The sequence below is a fragment of the Corvus hawaiiensis genome, chromosome 3, assembly GCF_020740725.1.
Source record: "Corvus hawaiiensis isolate bCorHaw1 chromosome 3, bCorHaw1.pri.cur, whole genome shotgun sequence".
Classification (NCBI taxonomy): Eukaryota; Metazoa; Chordata; class Aves; order Passeriformes; family Corvidae; genus Corvus; species Corvus hawaiiensis.
The window spans coordinates 61,520,524-61,540,701 of record NC_063215.1 but is presented as its reverse complement, the minus strand read 5'-3'; the positions used below and the strand labels follow the sequence as shown (position 1 = coordinate 61,540,701).

Here is a 20,178-nt window from a genome sequence, read left to right as displayed (position 1 = left end):
AAGTGAGCTGGGGCTGTCTGGGAGAGGCAGTGAGGCAGCACCCCCGGGTGCTTATGCCACAAGAAATGCATTTGACCTGCTACTGACTGTGGCTGGCTGTTGTGCTTGGAATGGATGTGGTCTGTGTGGGAAATAAGGCTTTTTAGAAGGATGTGGAACAGGCTCTGGTTTTGGCATCGTGACTCATTTTCCCAGTGGTTGATCAAAGGTGGGGAGGTGTGATGAAAAGCTGTGATGAGAAGTACTCCTGCTGTCCTTCTTGCTATCAAGAAATGTCAGGGAGTGAAAACAAACATCACTAGAAATTTGAAGTTCAGAAAACTGGAACCAGCCATGGTAACGAAAGCGCATGACTTCTCCCACAGGTCACTCTTGCAAATGCAGATTTTTCATCTAGTTTGCAATGAAGTAGTTGGTGTGTTTTCAAAATGCAGAAGATTTCAGGCACCCTCTGGTCTCACACAGTGTTTGCTGCTCATGTAGCTGGCTGTGAAGAGAGACATCTTGGCTAGTGAGGGTGATTCTGGCAGTGTTGTCTCAGGGCAGGAGCTGTAAGGTGAGAATTGCATCCCTGTGACTAGTTTGATACAAGCTTTTTGGGTTGGATATGCGTAACATGCCTACATTTTAAAATGAAGTGGAAATCAGTTATAAAATCCCAAAAAACATCCAAAAGCCATTAGTGGAAGAAGCTGTCAAAACATGGTTCTCTGGTTGCTTTCCAGTACTCTTGCCTAGTTTGCACCCCTAAGACAAAATTCCAGGTTCTGCCTCAGTGGAAGGCAGCACTCTAGGTGACCCCAAAGGCTCACTTCTGTTGTTCAAAGCACAGGCCAAGCAACATTCTGTTGTTTTTCTCTAGGTATTGAGTGATTTCCAGTGATGACCAGTCTATTCAGTTTCTTGCCACCTTCTCCCTTTGCTCAAGGTGCCCTTGCTGAGCACCTCAGGCAGTTTCAGCATTGTCACACTTGTGTGCCTGCAGAAGGCAGTGTTGTGTTCAACATTCTTGTGCTGATTTGTACTTGAGGACAAAGAAGAAATTCTGCTAAGTAAACAGGGCTTGTCTGGCAAGAGGTTCTGTCCAATGCAGCCACTAGGTCTGATTGTTCCTTCTACTTTGGTGTCAAATCTGAGTGGTTGATTAGAGCTGTTCTGATTTATGATTGTAGGGGATGAAATGAAAATAGGATCTTGTTGATGAAGAGGATTCAAATGACCATTTGAACAATATGATAAAGGCCAAAGAAACTAGAGAAGTAAAACCAGGCATTAATTCTTTATCTGAGCAGTGCTAAACAAAAAATACACAAAGTAAATGTGTATGTGTTTTGCATTTGTGTGGGTTTTTTAAATGTCAGCCTACAATATAATTCTACAAGTTTCTAGACAATGACCTGCACGTAGCTGTGGGATACTTAGGATCAAGCTGCTGCTGTATTATTGTCCTGTTGTATTTTGGGAGAGCAGACTGCTTGCAATACCTGGCTTTTCTGTTCCTTCCCAACCCTCCCACTCTAAAACCAATGCACATCACCTCAGGTGGCTTTCAAAATGATAAGCTCATCACTAGATCCTCTCTTCATTGCCCTATTCAGTCCAACTTTTGAGAACAATACAAAATATATTTTTAAAGGCTGAATATGCTGCAATACATAAGCACAGGTAGGTGTAGTTATTGATAGGTTTGAGAACTGGAGCCATTGTAAGGTAACAGATGCGCTGCTGTATTTAAGATGAAAAGTTGTTCTTCAAGTAGAAATTGTTATGTACTTGGACTATTAAATACAGGTTTGATTCAGAAATGCACAAAGCACCATTTGTGCCACTTAAAGTTCACATGGAAAAGCTGAATCATCCAAGCCATCTGAATGATGCACACTATTTGGTAGTTGTTTTCTTCAGCAGGCAGCTGGTGATCTCTCTTCCTGTATTCAGGGCTTGGGTGGGGGAGGAAAAGGAAGAGAGAAAGGAGTCTCCGGGGGTGGGGGGAGCTCTATTGCTTCATGTGTGCAAACTTTATGGTTTTCCTGAGATCTCTCTAAATTTTTGGTAAGTTAAAACTATATTCAGAGGATTCAAGAGACAATATATATTGCAACTAGGTTATAAAGTGTTTTTATTTTAAAGTAATGAGGCTTTATGAACATTTTAGGCATGATTTGTTTATTGTAAGTTATATTTCAAGCAGTTCTTCATGGGGGAAGACATGTGATATGTGCTAGGGCTGAGAATCCTTCAGATTGGTAGCTCCTGTGTCTCCTGCTCTTGAAATGAGGAGGTGAACTGTGAGATTCGTTGCCTCAGTCACCAGGCAAAAAATGGTAACTCAATTTTTCTTGTGCTGCCCGTGTTGTAAACTTAACACTGAATTTACATGTTTGCCTACTGAAGCTCAGTGGTAGTGAAGGGCTGTTTAGTGCTGGAAGAACTCCCAGCTGAGGAGTGGGACAGAGACGTGACAGGGTTGGGGGGAGCAGTAATTTTGCAGACAACCCCATATGTAGTCCCTGCAGCTACATCCTCAGTTTTCCACATTTAGGATGTATCTATTTCTCTGTGGATATTTTCTTTATATTGACATTGGTGAATAAGCTTTTTTCTTTTTTTCTTTTTAAATTATCTATCTCTTTATTACAGTCTGTCTTACCTATTTAGATTGTAAGATTTTTTTTTTTTTTTTAGCAAGCCATATCTTGTAGTTTTAAATTCCTGAGTGTGCTGGGTTGGGGATTTAATTGTCCTCTATTGTACTTACTAGTACAGTTGAAAGGGTCTAAAGAGCAGCAGAATGGAAAAAGCAATGCAGAGAGGCTTTGCGCAGATCTTGTTTGTCTGACTTTTCTTTGGGTTTTTTCTTTTTGCCAAATCTGAAGAGGGACACAACCAGCAGGCATTCAAATCTTTTGAGTCTAAACCAAAGTGTGTGACTCTGTCAGTGAGAGTAATGAACTGCCTGGGAACTGATGGCAGATTACTTGTGTTTCTACCAACACAGAACAGAAAAAAAGGCTGGGGCTCTGCTTCTCAGCAGATTCTTCAAGAGAGCCTCTCATTAACTGTGCTAGGGGGGCACCTCCATTCCTTTTGGTGACTGTCATTTTAGAGCTGGCAGTGCCTGCAATAACCTGAAGTCCTTACCACAGCAGGTAGTTTAAGCGAGGGGGCAACAGTCCCCCTTGCTTAGAAAACATTGGCCTTTGAGAAAATATTAAATCAAACTAAGTTGCATAGTCTTAAGAAAAGATGACTGCATTGGTGTCATAAGAACAAACATTAAAGTTTTATGTAAGAAATTTATGGGACAAGAGACAATAAGCTTAAATTACAGCACAGAGCTTGAATTTGGTGGAAAAATCTGATGTCAAGGAGAGTTAAGGACTGGTTTAAGATGCTGAAGGGAGCTGTGGAACCTCCATTATTTGATGTCTTTAAGAACAGGTTAGGCAGCCTCTGTCAGAAATAGCCCAAGTATAATTGATCCTGCTGGGAGGGACAGACTTAATGATCTCTTGATGTCTCTACAACCCTATGAATTTGCAGAGATGTGAGTAGGCTGTATGTAATTGCATCCTGGTAGAGCTCATCAAGTGCTTTCAGGCCCTTCTGGATAAAAGCCACTATGTACACTTCACCATAACCCTAGTGAAATTTGGAGGTTTAAAGGACCCTGAAGCAATCAAATGAACGCATGAGAAGATTCAGTTCAGGGGCACCCCACAGGAAAGAGGGACAGGGAGCAGTAACATTCAGTAATTTTGCAGTTTTGTACTTATCGAGAGTAAAATCATAATTAAAATTACCACTGTCATTCCTTCAGTTGAGGCATTTGCAGGACATTGGAAAAACACGGCTATTTGTTTTGAAGAGCTATGGAGCTTTTCCTCTTAATAGAAGGAAAGTATTAGGAATGGTGCTACACTTCTGAGTTTTCAAGGGAAAGCATATTGATAGGTCTAAAATATAGTTTGGCCTTTTAAAATCAAGACAATAGACCTACAAAATCTGCTCTTTTATACTGCTTCCTGATAGAGTTGAAAGACACATCCCCACATCCCTGCCATTTCTAATGTAATTTTTAATTTTTAAAAAGGAAAATAACATGTGGTCAGGTAGGGTAGCTCTGTGCTTATGGAAGTGGCTTATTTCTGTATATAAGTTCCTTGTTAAAACAAGCTGTGAAGCAAAAAAGTACCCACCTTCATCTTCTTTCAACCAATGGGTGGCCCAGGGGTATGAATTTATGGGGAGACACACAGGTGGCATGATACCAATAAATTAATTTCTCATGCAGTGCAAATTGTGTGGCCAGAGTCTGCAGAAAGCAGCACCAGATGTACTGAATATTTTGACATTCAAGCCTGTAGAAAGCTCCAAAGAGGAGGAAGTGGAAGAATGGTGGCAAGTCTTTCGCAAGCAGTTTTAGGGATGTGGGACTTCATTTGCACATGAGTGTTTCAGCTCTCTTCAGCAGAAAGCATGGTGGGAAGTAGGATAGACCTTGTCTTTACTACCACTCAAAGGAGTGAGCCATCTGCTTTTCCACGTCATCAAGGAGCAGTGTCTGGTCTGCTGCCTCCTGTGGACTATTAACTCTTTCCATAAGTAATGCACGTGCTTCTTCAGACCTGCCAGTATTGCCCTCACTACGATTCCAAGTGCACATAAAGCCAGTAGTTATTTTAGGAAGTAGGAGCTGAGTCTCTGCATCAGATTTCAAGATACATTTTTGGGCAAGTTTTCAGATAATCTGTTTATATGCAGTTAAAGAGCTTTGAAGATGTAAAGTTACTGATAAGTACTGATTAGTCATGCAAATAAATGGAGATATTTTAATTAGGGCAATTTCAACATGATTCGTACTGTGGAAAAGAGCCTATGTAAACATATTAAATAGGTAATTTATTAGTGGGAACAACCTGTGATTAAGGGCCCTGGGTTTTAATTTTTTGAGGGGGATAAAATACTTAGCAAAGTAGCAATGCAAGAGGATAACAGCCTGATAAGCTAAAAAACTAATAACCTCTGTTTTTCAAAGTGTGCATAAAATTATAAATGCGGTATTTGTATCACTTCATGTCTGCTTGAGCCTCAGTACAACTCCAAGTAAGCTGGGGATGTTCAAATACGTACTGCCTGGAATGTGGCAGCCTTGCCAGCTGGTCCATCTGAGATTACCCACATATCCTGTAGTGCTATAGTAGCTTTGTTCTAGGATTTGCCATCACTTTTCTGCCAGGACCCTTTCTTCTTGCAGTAATTTTTTTTGTGTGTGTGTGATCTGCCAGCATCCTGACGGGGAGTGACAGCAAGTGACTGGGGTGTATGCCACGAGGCCTTCTGGTGTTATGTAGGAGGTGTGTGAAGTGTTGCTGGGTTATTCTATATCTACTTCAGAGTCACTTTTGTATGTGTGTGCAATTATGTGTGAGGTGGATAGAAATGGGGACCAGGATCAAGGTGCTGTTATGCTGTACTTGCTCAGGAAGGCTTCTGAGAGTTAGAGCCAGACCTTTCATGTTCTTGGATATGGTTGTACACTACCCTTTTGCTTTCCTTGGAATCAGGATAGGGTGCCTCTGTAATGAGGAATGGAGCAGAATATCAGGCTATTGTTATTGATATGTGTGTGTTTATCACCTTTGACAATATATATGGGCAATGTAAGTGATGACTATTTGATGAACTATGGGAATACATCCATGAAATGATTCTTTGTCTCTTTGTTTTTAGTGCCAGGACTCGTTTATAGTGGAGTGTGCCAAAGTTAACCTCCAATTAAAAATCAGGAGAGGCAACAGTTTACCCCATGGTAAACACCACGTAGTAGCTCAATTTACTCTCTGTCAGTTAGTCACAACACCCACAGTCTTTTTAATTTGACTAAAATGCAAAGGTGTAATGTAAGTGGATTTTCCAGTCTGGTTTCCTAGTTTCAGTGGAATTTGCCTGAGCTTTATATAAGTATAAAAGTATTTACATGTGTGTATGCCTGTGGGTGTATGTATATACCCATGCACTGAATTCTGTTTAAACTACTCAACCATAATATTTATTGGAGATGGAATGGCATGACTTGTCAGCTCTTTCATATTCACTCTTTTACCTTTGTTAAAAACCTTCCAAAGAGCTTAGACTTACAAGCTGTAGTCAAGGAACACGAGTCTGCTATTGCCATATTTCCCTATCCATGCAGCCCCCTTACCTAGAATAAGGAGAAAACCAGGCTCAAGTGAAAGCTTTAGTGAAACACCTTATGTGTAACTTCCCACTTTATGCCTATGTGAGAGGTGTATTTCTCTTTTTTGGTTTTTTTTTCTTTAAACTGAGAATATGCAAGAATAAATTTTGACAATCATTGAGGTTGTAATGCCTACTCAGTAGATATTTAAAGTACCTACAAAAGCTCAGTGCAAAAGCTATTTTTAATCATTGCTATTCTCCTTCTAGTGTGTTGCGCTTACAAGTACAGCTGTGTCTATCTCTGCCTTTTTAAAAAGAAGTCAAATTTCATTTAGAGTTGCGCTTTGAAAAAAACCCTAAACAACTGCTGCGACTTTGTGACCTAAAATGTGTTCTCTGCCTTTTAAATAGGGACTTTCACTTGAAGGAATTTACAACAGATTTTCCTCTCAATCCTTCACACTTAGATCTTGGCTTCATTCCAGAGTGTAGAAACTAGATTTGTAATTGCCTTGTTTACAAGGTAGGGTTTCCCCTTCTCCTTGTTTACTTAACTTGCCAGATTGTAGACTATGAGGCGCCACTTAACCTTCTTACAAAAAAGTTTTATTTCTATTCCTTTTCCGATAAATATCTATTTATTCTCCTGAAAAACCATCATCAGAATGAACAAATAAAGTGGCTTATTCTGAATGTAATTTGTGATAGCAGAGACTGGGTTTAACAGAATTTACTCTTTCCGACGATCCTATCAGCAGGTCCCAGACCCAGCATTCTCTTTAGGAAGAGAAAGTTAATGGGTGGGATGGAATGTAGTCCAAATGTGTTTTGGGATAAAAGAGAGATCCTGGGGGATCTGGTTATCCTCCCATTGTCTGTCTTCTCCACTGGGGTCCTCCCACTGTAGGAAAGGGCAGCAGCAGCTCCAGGTCCCTCTCACAAGGGTGCAGGAGGAGGAGGAGGAATGATGCCTCCTCCTTGCGGGGGTAAGGCTGTACCATGGCTGGAGGAGCTGGGGTGTCTGTCTGATTATCCTGCTGTGCCAGAAGCACTGGTGTTGCTGAAGGTCCCTGAGGATGATTGTACTTCACAGCAAAGGGAAAGATACCCCCACACCAGAGGAAGTTTGACATCCGCAGAGCTCATCCACACAGCGCTGCCGTCGTGTGAGGTGAAAGCAGGCACAGTGTGTTGCCACCACTGAGCCTCGCTCCTTCGAGACTGGCACTAAGTAAAGTCATTGGTGCCCTGGGGCATTTGTGTCTGTGGCACTGGTCAGAAGGTCTGTCTGGGACAGGTCTTTCCCTTGGATGAAATGCTCTTTGGTGTGTGCCTGCTAGAGTCTCCTTACCCTGTTCCCTTCACAGAGCATATGGGGATGTGAAAGGTACAGCTGGAGAGGTCTGGTGCTTTTCTGCAAACTGAAGCATCTTCTCTTGGAAACCCTCCCAGACCCCACATCAGTCTCTGTTGGTTTTGGCCAAGATGGTTTTTCATAGTTTGGGAACATCTTTGAGAGCATGCAGACAGTGCCTACTGAAGTGTGTATTATTTATACAGCATATTCTCATTCCACATTCTCTAGATTTATATCAAACAGATCCATGCAAAAGGCTAGCCCTCATCTGGAATTTCTGGACAATGTTTTGTTGGTGTGTTATTGAACCTGTTTTTTCAAATACCATTGTGTGAGCAGCTGGCACTTGCAGTCTGACTGGTGTGCTGTCAGGCTTTTACCTGTGTGACTCTGCTGTAGGAGAGCACCACAGGAATTACTCAGCTGTTTGGGCTGCTAAGGGCTTGTCAGTGGTGACTAACCCTGGTTGGATTTTCTAGTCCACTCAGCCCTCTCTTTCTTCTTATCTCAAATAGATTGTGAAAATACTCTGAATGGTACAAACTGACTTGTTTGTAACAGTGCAACAAGCAGATTATATATCACAGCCTGATGTACAAGTCCTTTGGAAAATGTTTGCTTACATGGTTTCCTATTTGGATTTTTTTGTGGCATTTGACTGCCTGGCTGAGCTGTGTGGGTCTCTGCTCCCTGAAAAACTCTTGCAGTGGGAGAAAGATGTTTTATTGTTCTCTGTGGATGAATGCTGGTATTCATACAAAACACAGACTGTCTAGTCATGCACAGAAATAAAAATCCCTTCAAGATAATGATGACAAAAAGGGAACATACTTATGTCAGATCATATGCTGTAAATACAGACAATAATGAGGTTTGTAGAATCTACTTAACTTAGGTCTTGGTCCTGCAGGGATTTATCAGTGTGTAAATACATTTATGTAGCACTGTTGACTTTTAGGACTGCTTAAGTTTATAAGATTAGTCCAAAGGCTATGGAACACACATAGTCATTTTGTTAAACTCACCTAGTTTAAAGTGTTACCATCAGGCTGTGGTCATATGTATTTTGTATTTCCTCACTGGGGGAAGGCCACCCCAGAGGTGACTGTAGCTGTTAACTGGGAACTGGCAAGTTGTGAGTGCAGGTCCCAGGGCTGCTGCAGCCAGCCTGCCTTACTTCTTGCATCTTGGCCTTAGGAAAAGGAAGCTCGTGATGGAGAAAGTAATGTTTAACTTTCATACTGTAAAGTCTTGTAAGAGTGAGTACTTCCAGAAGCATGGGGCAATCAAGAACTAGCCATGGCTCTCTTTGTGTTCCTATTTGGGGCCAATAGGGTGACTGACGTTTTATACCATGTGTAGCTCATTGCAAGATTCAGGTGTGAAAATTCTTATCAATGCCTTCAAGTTTGACATCCGGGGGAAAATTAGAACGGCTTGTTTGGCCTCATCCACAAGCTAAAACAACCAAATTAAAAAAAAGGACTTTGGAGTTAAATCACTGTTTAAAACCATTCTGGTTTAAACATTAGAAACAAGATTGAATTTATTAGGTGTGGTCTCTCAGCAGACACACCATTCCCACACCATTGCTGCTGTTGAATTGACTGAAATGTGAAAGTCCAAATATCTCCTTAGGGGATTGTCTCATGCTTTGTCATGTGCATTTGTGTTATCAGAATTCAGGTTTGATTGATTTCATGCCAGTGAAAAGTAATATATAGCTGAGTGGTAATGGAAACCTGGATAGAATGAATAACAAGAGAAGAACTTGAAGGGAAAGAATGAGAACAGGAAGCCTAATCTTCAGCTTTTCTATATATAGAAAACACCTCAGGGGTAAGCACATACTGTGTTGTATAAATACATTTAAAATGTGTTTTGTAGGCACATATTTTCAATGTGTTGTCATGATCAAAAACACATGTAGACTCTGAAAAGTTATGTGAAGCATGCAGAACCCTTGCTCATGCACATAAGTAAAAGCTGTGCACACTGTATATGTGTGTAAACATTTAGCTGGAAGAACAGCCACATAAGAACTACTTCAGAACCATCCCCAAGTCAGGAAGCCACAAATTATGGGTCTGAAATTTACCACACTGGCATGTCTACATAAATAAAACCAACTGGAAAGATAGGAGAGAGGAAAAACACATTTACAAATAGTATTAGATTAGAGAAGAGGAAAAATGCTAAACCCTTTTCTTGGCTCTAATCAGAAGGCAGGAAGATTATTACAGGCAGGAGCTTGCAGACTTCAGCTAAACAACTTCCTGGTGCTGAGTATGAGTCTTGATTTTTACTTATGTGCATGCATACAATCAGGGCTTTACACATAATCATTATTTTGATAGAGGCCAAGAGGGGGCATGGTTGGATTTCTTTTTTCCCTTTCCAGGTACTTTGTCATCATCTTATTCCCTCTTTATCTCTGCCAAGTCTTTGGGATGGGATGATGTCATCTTCTTTATCTACCTAGTATCTACCATGATGAGCCCTTGATCCTTACCAAGGGTGTTGGCTGTTTCATGAATGTTGAATTGAGAAGCAGCCATAGGAAGTCTGAATTTCTATTGCAGACAGCAACACTTCAGCTAGAGTAAATACAACTGATACTTGTAAAACCACTGAGACAACTGCTAGTTGTCACAAAGCCTTATATAGGCCTCATTACATCAGTCCTTTTCCAGTCCTCCCACCCTTAGCCTGTGCCAGAGCAAACTCCCAGAGCTTCTCTCCCCACTCGGTCATCACACTTGCAACTCGGACTCTGCTGCAGCTGGGCTGAGGGAGGCTTGGAAAAAGTAGCTGCCCTGAATGATTGGTTGCTTCTCAGCCCCAGATGTTCCTGGGAGTGAAGTAAGCGCAGCAGGTAAAATGCAATTCTTGGAACTGAAGAGTGAGAAAAGGGGGTGTCAGTAGATCGGAAGAAAGAAAGCAAAGTGACCATTTGTGTTTGTTTGGAGTTGTCTCTTCTTTCTGTCTCTGAAGAGACTTGCTGAGCAGAAGTGTAGTTGACTGATGTGGAGCATCCCCACATGGTGGAGAAAGTCTTGTGCTCGCTTAATCTCCTACTTACATCTGGGAGGTCTGTAGGACAACTGGTGAGAAGGTAGCAAGAATCACTGCTCTTCCTACTGCAGTCTTCTTGGAGCTGTGTCCATGTCCTCTGCTTCATCAACTTGGAGGATATAAGGGAAGAAGAGAAGGGAAAGCATTATGTAAGTGGAGGAAACTTCGTTACTATCTAGCAATATCTGACATTTTAAAATGGGGATAAAAGGAAGAGTTTTCTTGAGATGGAATGTTATGAAACTAGAATTGAACACGCAGGTTCAGCTCCATCATCTGGCTTCTCCGCAAACAAAAATGAGGAGGTTACTTTGTAAATGCCTGGAAGCTGGAGACTTCCTATAAGAGAAGGATGGGTAGGTTTAAAAAGTTTTTCTCTTTCCTTAGGCTCTGCTGTCAGACATCATAAGCAGATGTGGCACATAACCCTAAGGAAAATGACTGTCAAGAATGTATTGGCACTAATGCTGTTCTGTGAGAACTGGAGCACTGGGAGCCCCTGGACCAGAGATGTCTCTGTGGGAGGGTACCTCCTGTTCTTGCTCCGAGAGCTGACTTTTGTGTCATTGTAGCTATGGCATTGCCATCAGCTTCATTAACTTAAAATCATGAGAGCTTGGTCAGCAATTTCAGTCTTTGCATATTTTTATTTCCTGTGTTGAAAGGCTAATTGCTGCTGTTACTGAGGTAGATCTCATTTGGCATTTAATAACAAGTACTTGTTTTGGGTGCTGACTGGGGACTGCAATCCCCACATCTGGGGAGAGAAGTTCCCTAGTGCTTTGTGGATTTATATCTGCCCCTCACAACACTTCCATCTGCAGGAGAGAACAGCCGTTGCTTTCCTTGGATGATTTGAGGAACTGAGACAGGTAAACCACTCAGCACTGCAAAGCAAATGGGGGAACTGAAAGGCCTTGAATTGGACACCAGTGCTCTTCTGCAGCTGGACTATCTTCCCTGCTGTCAATCTCCTAACTATTCAGTTGCTGTGGATAACTCAGTAGTGCATGGCAGTGGTCACTACCAGTTTTTCAGTCTTTGAAATGACCTCTGCTTGATGGGGTTTCTGTGCCTGCAGAGGATTCAGCTGAGCTGTATTAAGTAAAGAACATTAAAAAACTAAGTCTGCAAATTAGCCCTGAGAAAAACATATGCTGGATATTTCTCTGTCCAGGATGAGTTTAAATTTTCTTTCAAGATTTTTAGTGCCCACTCTGATCTGTTTGGAGTGATTACACTTTCTTTTTGCAGTAACAGAAATGTTAAGTGTCTAAATTTTATTTGTCGAATTCTTGTAGATTAGAATGCACAGTTTTCCTTACTGGAGAAGGGGGAGGGAAATGGTTTGAGCTGTGGTATGGAAAAGTTGTGTAAAGAGAGGCTTAGGGTTTGTGTTTTGTGGTGTTTCCACTGCCTGCTCCACTGTGTGTGTGCAGAGCACAGTGTCTTTGGGGACAAGATGCCTGTACTGCTGTCACCTTCTGCAGCAGAAGGTTGAGCAGTCAGCTGCAGGAGGGGGAGCCTCTGATGGGTATAATCATTGAAATGAACCTATTATCTCTTACAGATTTTGGTAGAGTTAGACTTATATGTGGCATTTCTTCTAAAATATCTCCATACCTAGTTCCTAAAAGCTTTTTAGCTACGTGTAATGCTCCCTTTGAGTTTCTCCAAAAGAAGAGAAATATGTGATAAGGCAGGATTGGGAAAGGACACTTAAATATTTAATTTGACTACCGTCTGTGGGATTAAAAATTGGTTATAACTAGTGATTTCTTGAATACCTTGTGTATCTGTAATCTCTAACATTTTACACAAATGAATGCAGTTCCACATAACCAACTTCTACCATGTCTTGGTTAGATAGAGTTCATGGAGTCATGCACAGAAACTAGGTATTGTTTTAGGCTCTCCTTATCTCCTCTCAGAGGATAAGTAGTCCCAAGGAGCATCCCACTGAATCCTGAGTCTTGCAGGCAAGCCTAGATCCCTGCTTAGCTCTGCTGGAGCATGGCACTCCACCAGCTGTCACATTCTGCTCTTTAAACCAGCGCTTCATCCAACCTTAACGCAGTTGCTGGACCAGGAAAAGTGCTGCTGATAGAAATCTGCTGTGATCCAACAAGTAGTTAATGGTGAAACACTCCATGGCCTAAGAAGGCTGGGTCATACCGGTTCAGATTTTTAATGTGGGCTCAGTCTGTAGAGAAACCTACAGCTGAGTGTTTCTGGCAGACAGCCTAAGGGGTGGGAAAGAAAGGCTTTTGTAAATTCACTGCTGTACAAATGTATGCTTAATGTGTGCATGCACCTAGTATTTATTAAACAAGTAGGTTTTCCTAGCAGGAGAGACGAGCAGATATTCTGCACATGGCTGGGGCATGGTGCTGCTTCCCAGCAGAACCCGACTGCCGTACTCTCCTGCCAGGCGTCACCAGCCCCAGAGCGTGGGGCAGCAGTGTCCTGGTGCCTCCTGCAGCCTCCCTGGCCCCTGCCTTGGCTTTGGGGCAAAATAGTTATTGTTGTTTTTTGTTATTACTGTTAATCTTCTTGCTCAGGATTTCTGAGAAAACTAACATCAGTACTTAATATATAGGGATTTTCCTTTTGAGGATGGACAAAAACTTTTCAGTTAAAAGGATTGTTTAGTAGGAAGTGTTTATCAAAAAAATCCAAAAACATAATGGATAAAATTTTTATTTTATGTTAGAGGTTAAAAGGAATGCAGAGAAAGCATCATATATCTCATTAAGGTAAACAAATGTAGGAACCAATTCAGCGACTTCCAATTCAGCATCAATCTGGTAGTTAAGAAACCAAGTAAAGTAACTTTAAAAAGTAGCCCTAAATGATGTGAAAATGTGTGTTGAGAGAAAAATAGGAGCTGTTGGAAATGGCATCAAGGCTGTTTAATTGTGCCGTTAGTAGAAGCTAAGAGTAAATATGTATCACTCTCAGGGAAGATTTAAAAAGTTCAAAAAGCAAAGAGAAAAGTGTATGGAAGGACAAGGAGTTGAGAAATACTTCATACAATGAAGCTGTGCAAATCTTCCTTCAGGATGTGCCCAGACTGTGGAATGGCAGAATTCCTCATGGAGACCTCTCTTGACATTGTCTCTGTTCTTGTCTCTTTTCCACTTTACCTTTATTCTGACACAGTTTGAGCACTGAATAAAAATGCCACTTTTATTTCATCTCAAAATCTGGGATGTAATTAAATAAGAGAAAATAATAATCTATGACATCAAATTTCTTCAGCTTGTTATTGAAGGTGCAAATACTTTCTCTCTGCACCCTCTTGGGACACCCAGATTATCCACACTTCTTATGTAGCAGTCTTGGGTCGAGCTCGCTAGAAAGCTGAGGATGAAATTGGCACACATACCTTATTCACTAAGAATGTTGCATTGTCTTGCAAGCCAAAGGGAGCTTGCTTTAGTTCTGGAGATGCTGCTGGTGCTGTGAAGGCTTGCACGAGGCCTCTCAGCCTTGTGCACCACCTGTAACCTCCCTAGCAGAGTCCTGCTGTAATTTCCAGCTTTGGGAAAGTGGCTTGCATGTACTGTTTCTGAGTCAGCCTCAGGAACAACGTTAATGTAGGTATTTGGGACAAAGCTCAGGGTGTACCCTGGCAGCAGGGAGATGGCACAGGGCAGGTGGAGGGGTACTGTGCTAAGGACTAAGAGAAGCAAGAACACCCAAAGGGTGCTTTGGTAGTTTCTGGATGTGAGAAGCACCAGGGAAGTTACAGATGTGGTTACAGATGTTATAGCAGGCTGTAGCAGAGCAAGGAAACTTCTTTTAAGTGGTGACACTGAAGAAAACATGTAGAGCTTCTTAGAGAGATGAGATTGTAAGACCAGGTGGATGGGTGGCCTGGTAAGCAGAGACTGCCTGGGAAGCTATGGAGAGCTCCTCAAGAGATATGGTGCTTTGCTAAGTTTCAAAGGTCCTTTGAACTTTTCAGCACAGAAGTGGTGCCGGCTCTTGGAAAAAACATGTGAAGCAAAGCGGGAATCTGTGCCACTTGCTTGTCTAATCACATCTTATCTCTTATCTAATCACTTGTTATTTTTCACTCTTTCTGTAACCATTCACCTTTGTTCCCCTCCATCCTTTTTTTTGAGAAGACAGGGAATTCCTCTATAACAGAAACTGTTGGAACTTTTAGTACTTGAATGTGAAAAGATTGTTGCAGTGCAGCTAAGCCCAAAGCCTCACATAAAAAGTTTTTTGGGTTTCAGTAGTTGTTTATAGTGGTGGAACAAACGTGTAGGAGTAGCAGTGGGATTGGGGAGCTCCAAGCCCTGCTTGAAGTGTCAAAGGATGTGTGTGGTAATGTCACTGAGTCATGTTGGCCACAGGGGTGGAGGACAGTGGAAGGGCTCTTTATCTGCTTCATTTCCAATGGCTTGAACCTTGGTGCTTTCACAGAATAAAATCATTAAGGTTGAAAAAGACCTCCAAGATTGTTGAACCTAACCTTTGACCGAACACCACCTTGTCAACTAGACCACAGCATTAAGTGCATGTCCAGTCATTTCTTGAACATCTCCAGGGGTAGTGACTTCACCACCTCCCTGGGCAGCCCATTCCAATGCCTAACCACCCTTTCAGTGAAAGAATTCTTTCTTCAAGAATTTCTTCTTCAACCTGAACATCCCCAGTGCAGTTTGAGGCTTTTCCTCCTGTCCTGTTGCTGGTTCCCAGGCAGAAGAGACCAACCCTCACCTGGTTACACCCTCCTTTCAGGGAGTTGTAGAGGTCTCCCCTGAGCCTCCCTTTCTCCAGGATAAACTCCCCTAGCTCCCTCAGCTGCTCCTCACAAGATTTGTGCTCAAGACCCTTCACCAGCTCGGTTGCCCTTCTCTGGACACAACCCAGCCCCTCAATGTCCTTCTTGTAGTGAGAGGCCCAGAACTGGACACAGCACTCAAGGTGCAGCCTCACCAGGGCTGAGTACAGGGGGGACAATCGCTACCTTGCTCCTGCTGGCCACACTATTCCTGATTCAGGCCAGGATGCCTTTGGCCTTCTTGGCCACCTGGGCACAGCGGGCTCATGGTCAGCTGCTGTTGACCAGCACCCCAGGTCCTTTTCCCCTGGGCCACTTTCCAGACACTCTGCCCCAGCCTGTAGCTCTGCAAGGGGTTGTTGTGACCCAAGGGCAGGACCCGGCACTTGGCCTTGTTGAATCTCACACCACTGGCCTCAGCCCATTGATCCAGCCTGTCCAGATCCCTCTGGAGAGCCTTCCTGCCCTTCAACAGATCAACACTCCCACCCAATTTGGTGTCACCTGCAAACTGACTGAGGGGGCATTTGGTTCCCTTGTCCAGATCATTGATAAATATATTAAACAGGACTGGCCCCAGCACTGAGCCCACAGGAACACCACCTGTGACTGGCCTACAGCTGGATGTAACTCCATTCACCACTGCTCTCTGGGCCCAGCCATCCAGGCAGTTCTTAACCCAGTGAAGAGAGCACCTGTCCAAGCCATGGGCTGGAAGTTCCTCCAGGAGAATGCTGTGGGTGACAGTGTCAAAGGCTTTACTGAAGTCCAGGTAGGCTATATCCAGACCCTTTCTCTCATCCAGTAGTTGGGTCACCTGCTTATAAAAGGACATCAGGTTATTCAAACAGGACCAGCCTTTCCTAAATCCCTGCTGGCTGGGCCTGATTCCCTGATTGTCTTGTACTTGCCGTGTTTGTTCGCTCAAGTTCACCTGTCCCATGACCTGCCTTTGGACCAAGGTCAGGCTGACAAGCCTGTAGTTCCTTGGATCCTCCTTCAAACCCTTCTTGTAGATGAGCATCACATTTGCTGATACCCAGGCATCTGGGACCTCCCTGGTTAGTCAGGACTGAGGATGAATGCTGGAGAGTGGCTGGGCAAGTCCTTCCACAAACCAGTACCCTTGGGTGAATCCCCTGCAGCCCTGCAGACTTGTGTCTAAGTGGCTCAACATGTAATTAACTACTTCCTCCTGGACTGCAGGCTTTTTTTGTGCTCCCTGTGTCTGTCTACCAGCTCAGGGGCCTGGTTGCCCTGAGGATAACAGGTCTTTCTGTTAAAGGCTGAGGCAAAGATGGCATTAAGTACTTCAGGCTTTTCGTTATGCTTAGTGACAATGTTCCCCCCGTGTACAATAAAGGATGGATATTTTCCTTGACCCTCCTTTTGTTGTTAATGTTTTTCTAAAATCCTTTTTTATTATCTTTCATGGCAGTGGCCAGGTTGAGTTCTAGCTGAGCTTCCTCCTTTCTCTCTACATGACCTAACAACATCCTTGTATTCTTCCTGAGTTGCCTGCCCCTTCTTCCAAAGGTCAATAACTGTTTTCTTTTCCTGAGTTCCTCTGAGAGCTCCCTATTTAGCCAGGGTGCTTTCAGGGGTGCCAAACACTGGTCAGTTCTGGTATAAAAGGAAAATAAATTGCTGCTTGTGGTGATGAGTTTGAAAATTAGAGTTGACAATACCATAGATAATATTGTTTTCTTAATCAAGGATTGTTTGCAAACCTTTCTGAGAGCTGGTTAAGCAATCACTCTTACTACAAAGGAAAACCCAGTGTGACATCCTCAGTTGTGCCTTCATGGGAGGCTTCAGCACCTTTGCACAGAATTGCTGTCATTAGCAATGTAAAAGTGTTGGTAGATGTGTCTCAAGTTCTTAGGCTTTTATGGTTTTTTTAGTCAGGGTGTAATCTAGTCCTAACAGTTTAACAGCGAGCTGTTTTCCTTATGCTACTTGGAGATTTCCAAGCTTGAGTCTTTACCAAGGTGAAATTGCCTGTTGAGGAACATGTGAACCTAGAAAAAAAAAGACTTGGTAAAAAAGGAACAGCGAGTCCCAAATGCATTTCTTGAAGCCTTGTGCTTGAGTACCTACTCAAAATAGAGAGGGAGATTTTAACCACTAGACCACAGTGACTCAAACGTTTACTAAACTGTATTGAAAAATGCTTTTATTCCCTTCTCTCGCCTTATTATGACTGACTGCTGAGGATGAAAAATTCAAATAACCTGGGGGAGTGGAGTAAGGGCAAAAATGATAACTGGCCAGAAAGGATGACTGGAGAGCAGCCTTCACCCTCCTCACCTGATAAGTTTGTTGCTGGGCCTGGGACAAATGCTGTGGGAGAGGAAGAGAAAAAAAGGAAGCAGCAATTGCGAATGCTTTACAACCTCAGCAGAAAATACTGATGAGAAATGGCAAACATGCAGCTGAGGTCGTTGCTCTTCCTGAAGAATGTGTTGGCATTGCTGTGTGACCTCCTTTGTCCCTCAGAGGTGTGAGAGCTCAGCAGTCAGCTTCCCTCAGCCCAGAGGGAATGCCCGCAGGGGAAATAAGGGAGAGAATTTGTTTGGGCAAATTCAGTTAATCCAAATGAATTTAGATGATGTGCATATACCTAATGGTAGTATAATCTGAAAAGCCACTATTTGATAAATAGACATGCAAACAACAAAAAACCCAAACAACCAAAACATAGTATGACAGGCTTTTCTTACCAATGTCTCAAAAATTGACCTTTTGCAAGTTACGGATTTTTAAAGACTCTGAATTTCAGATGGCTGTATCATGGCAGTATTTGAATTTAAGTGTAATTCATGTGACCCCAAAAGTATAATTGAATTCAATGCACTCTCAGTGACTTATATATAAAATAATTAAAGTTTATTGATGAATTGCTGATGAATTGTTGAATTTAATAACTTAAGTCAATAGCTGCATTGGCTTTTTATCTATTTATCTTACAACTGACATGGGATCTCCCTCGTTTGGGTTCTTTACAAGAAAATAGATGCCTTAGTAATCTTAGAGGCCAATCCTAGAATTATTTGAAAAAATAAATTTAATATATGTGAAAATAATATGGGGTGTTTTTAGAAGACTTTCAAACACTTCTAGATGTTTTCATTTTCAAGAAATATAATAGTTTTCTTCCTTTTTCATTTTTGCTTTTGCTAAATGACCTTGCAACTGGAATAGAAACAGTTGAGCTAGAATGCAAAAAATGTGCATGTTGTTCATTGCTTTTCTTTTTTAATTTTTTTTCTTCTCAAGTAAGGTGTTACATCCAACAACTCTCCTCTTTTCCTGAATAATTTTTTAAATACCAAATAGTTGGATAAAGGCCTTACCCCTTTTTTTTGTGTGTGAAAAAATATACTTAAAAACTTTTTTTGGGTGACTTGGTAGAGCAGCTGAAATATATGAATGAAGGAGAAGGATGTTTGTCATGGTGAGAAAAGATAATGTCTAAAGGAGCATATTTTTTGAAATTACATAGTCTTAGTTCATTATCATATCCCTAACAGTGATATTTTATGGTTGTATTTTAACATAGATTTTTGCATATGTGTACAAGTCACAGGTTGTCCTAAACTTGTGTTTGTGCTCATACATATATTGCTTTTGAAAATATATGTGTCTATCTTCTTCTGGGAAGGCATTTTAATATTTTCTCTTCAGGTTTTTGGATTATTTTCTGGTCAGATGGAGGTTTGGAACTAACAAAGAATGACAGGCTCATTGCACCACCTGGGCAGGAGGCCTCAGTCCAACCTCCAGCTCCCAGCAGGATCAGCTATGAGCTCAGGCCAACTCACTCAGGGCTTTATGCCATCGGGGCTTGAAAACTTCCAAGGACAGAGGCTGCACAACCTCTCTGGGTGACTGGTCCCACTGTCCTCATAAGGAAGGAGGTTTTATTTACATTCTGTCTACAGTTCTCCTGTTTCAACTTCTGTTTCTTGTGTCTCAATGTTTTCTGTGTACCACTGGTAAGAGCCCATCTCCATAGTCTTGCTGATCGCCCCATAGGTGGTGGAGGGCTGCTGTTAGAGGGCCCCTGAAGCTGTCCCTGCTCCAAGCTGGAAGTGTCATTTTCCCTCAACTTCTCACAGAACCAATCATTCATTCTGACCATCTTGGTGTCCCCTGCTGAGCTTGTTCAGTTTGTCACCATCTTTCCTATATTGGGGTGTGTGCCCCAAATTGGCTACGGCGTTTAGATGTGGTTCAAACCAAGCAGAGCAATATAATCCCGTCCCTCAATCTCCTGGCTGTGCTTCCCTCTCTATAGCCTGCTGGCCATCTTGCAAATGCACCACATTCCCAGTGCATCTGGAACACCCAGTTTTTGTCACTGGGCTAGTGATAAGTGTCCATGTCAACATTTACAATGGGAAGCTGTTGCAGGCTCTCTGGCAGGCATTTTCAACATATACAGCCACAACAAGCAGCAGTAAGTGCTAATGTGACTAGAACTGCTGAGGGCTTTTTATCAAAGATGAAAGGAAAGCAGTGGCATAAAGTTGTGCAAGAAATGACTTTGAAGCAAAGAGTGGGATTTAGGATTCTGTACAGATGCTAAAGTCCTTGATTAGTATAGTGCCGCAATAAAACCAGTGTCTAATGCTTAACTTTGGCAACTGTTTGTTTGCAAGATGTTTAAGCAATTTTCTGGCCACTTTAAAGGTGTTTTTCTTTTCTGATAATGGTGTCCTTACAAAGGCAGCTCATATGATTCCCGCCTGTGAAGCAGTTT

General features: G+C 42.2%; 1 protein-coding gene across 1 annotated transcript in view; it reads left to right on the top strand.

Annotated features, from left to right (window-relative positions):
- Nucleotides 1–1,993: 1,993 nt before the first annotated feature.
- The window catches only part of IPCEF1 (interaction protein for cytohesin exchange factors 1), an 84,061-nt gene continuing 65,876 nt past the window's right edge, over nucleotides 1,994–20,178 (top strand). Inside the window, exon 1 of the mRNA XM_048299872.1 lies at nucleotides 1,994–2,052. The gene's annotated coding sequence lies outside the window, so the exon portion shown is untranslated. The remainder of the gene's footprint in view (nucleotides 2,053–20,178) is intronic.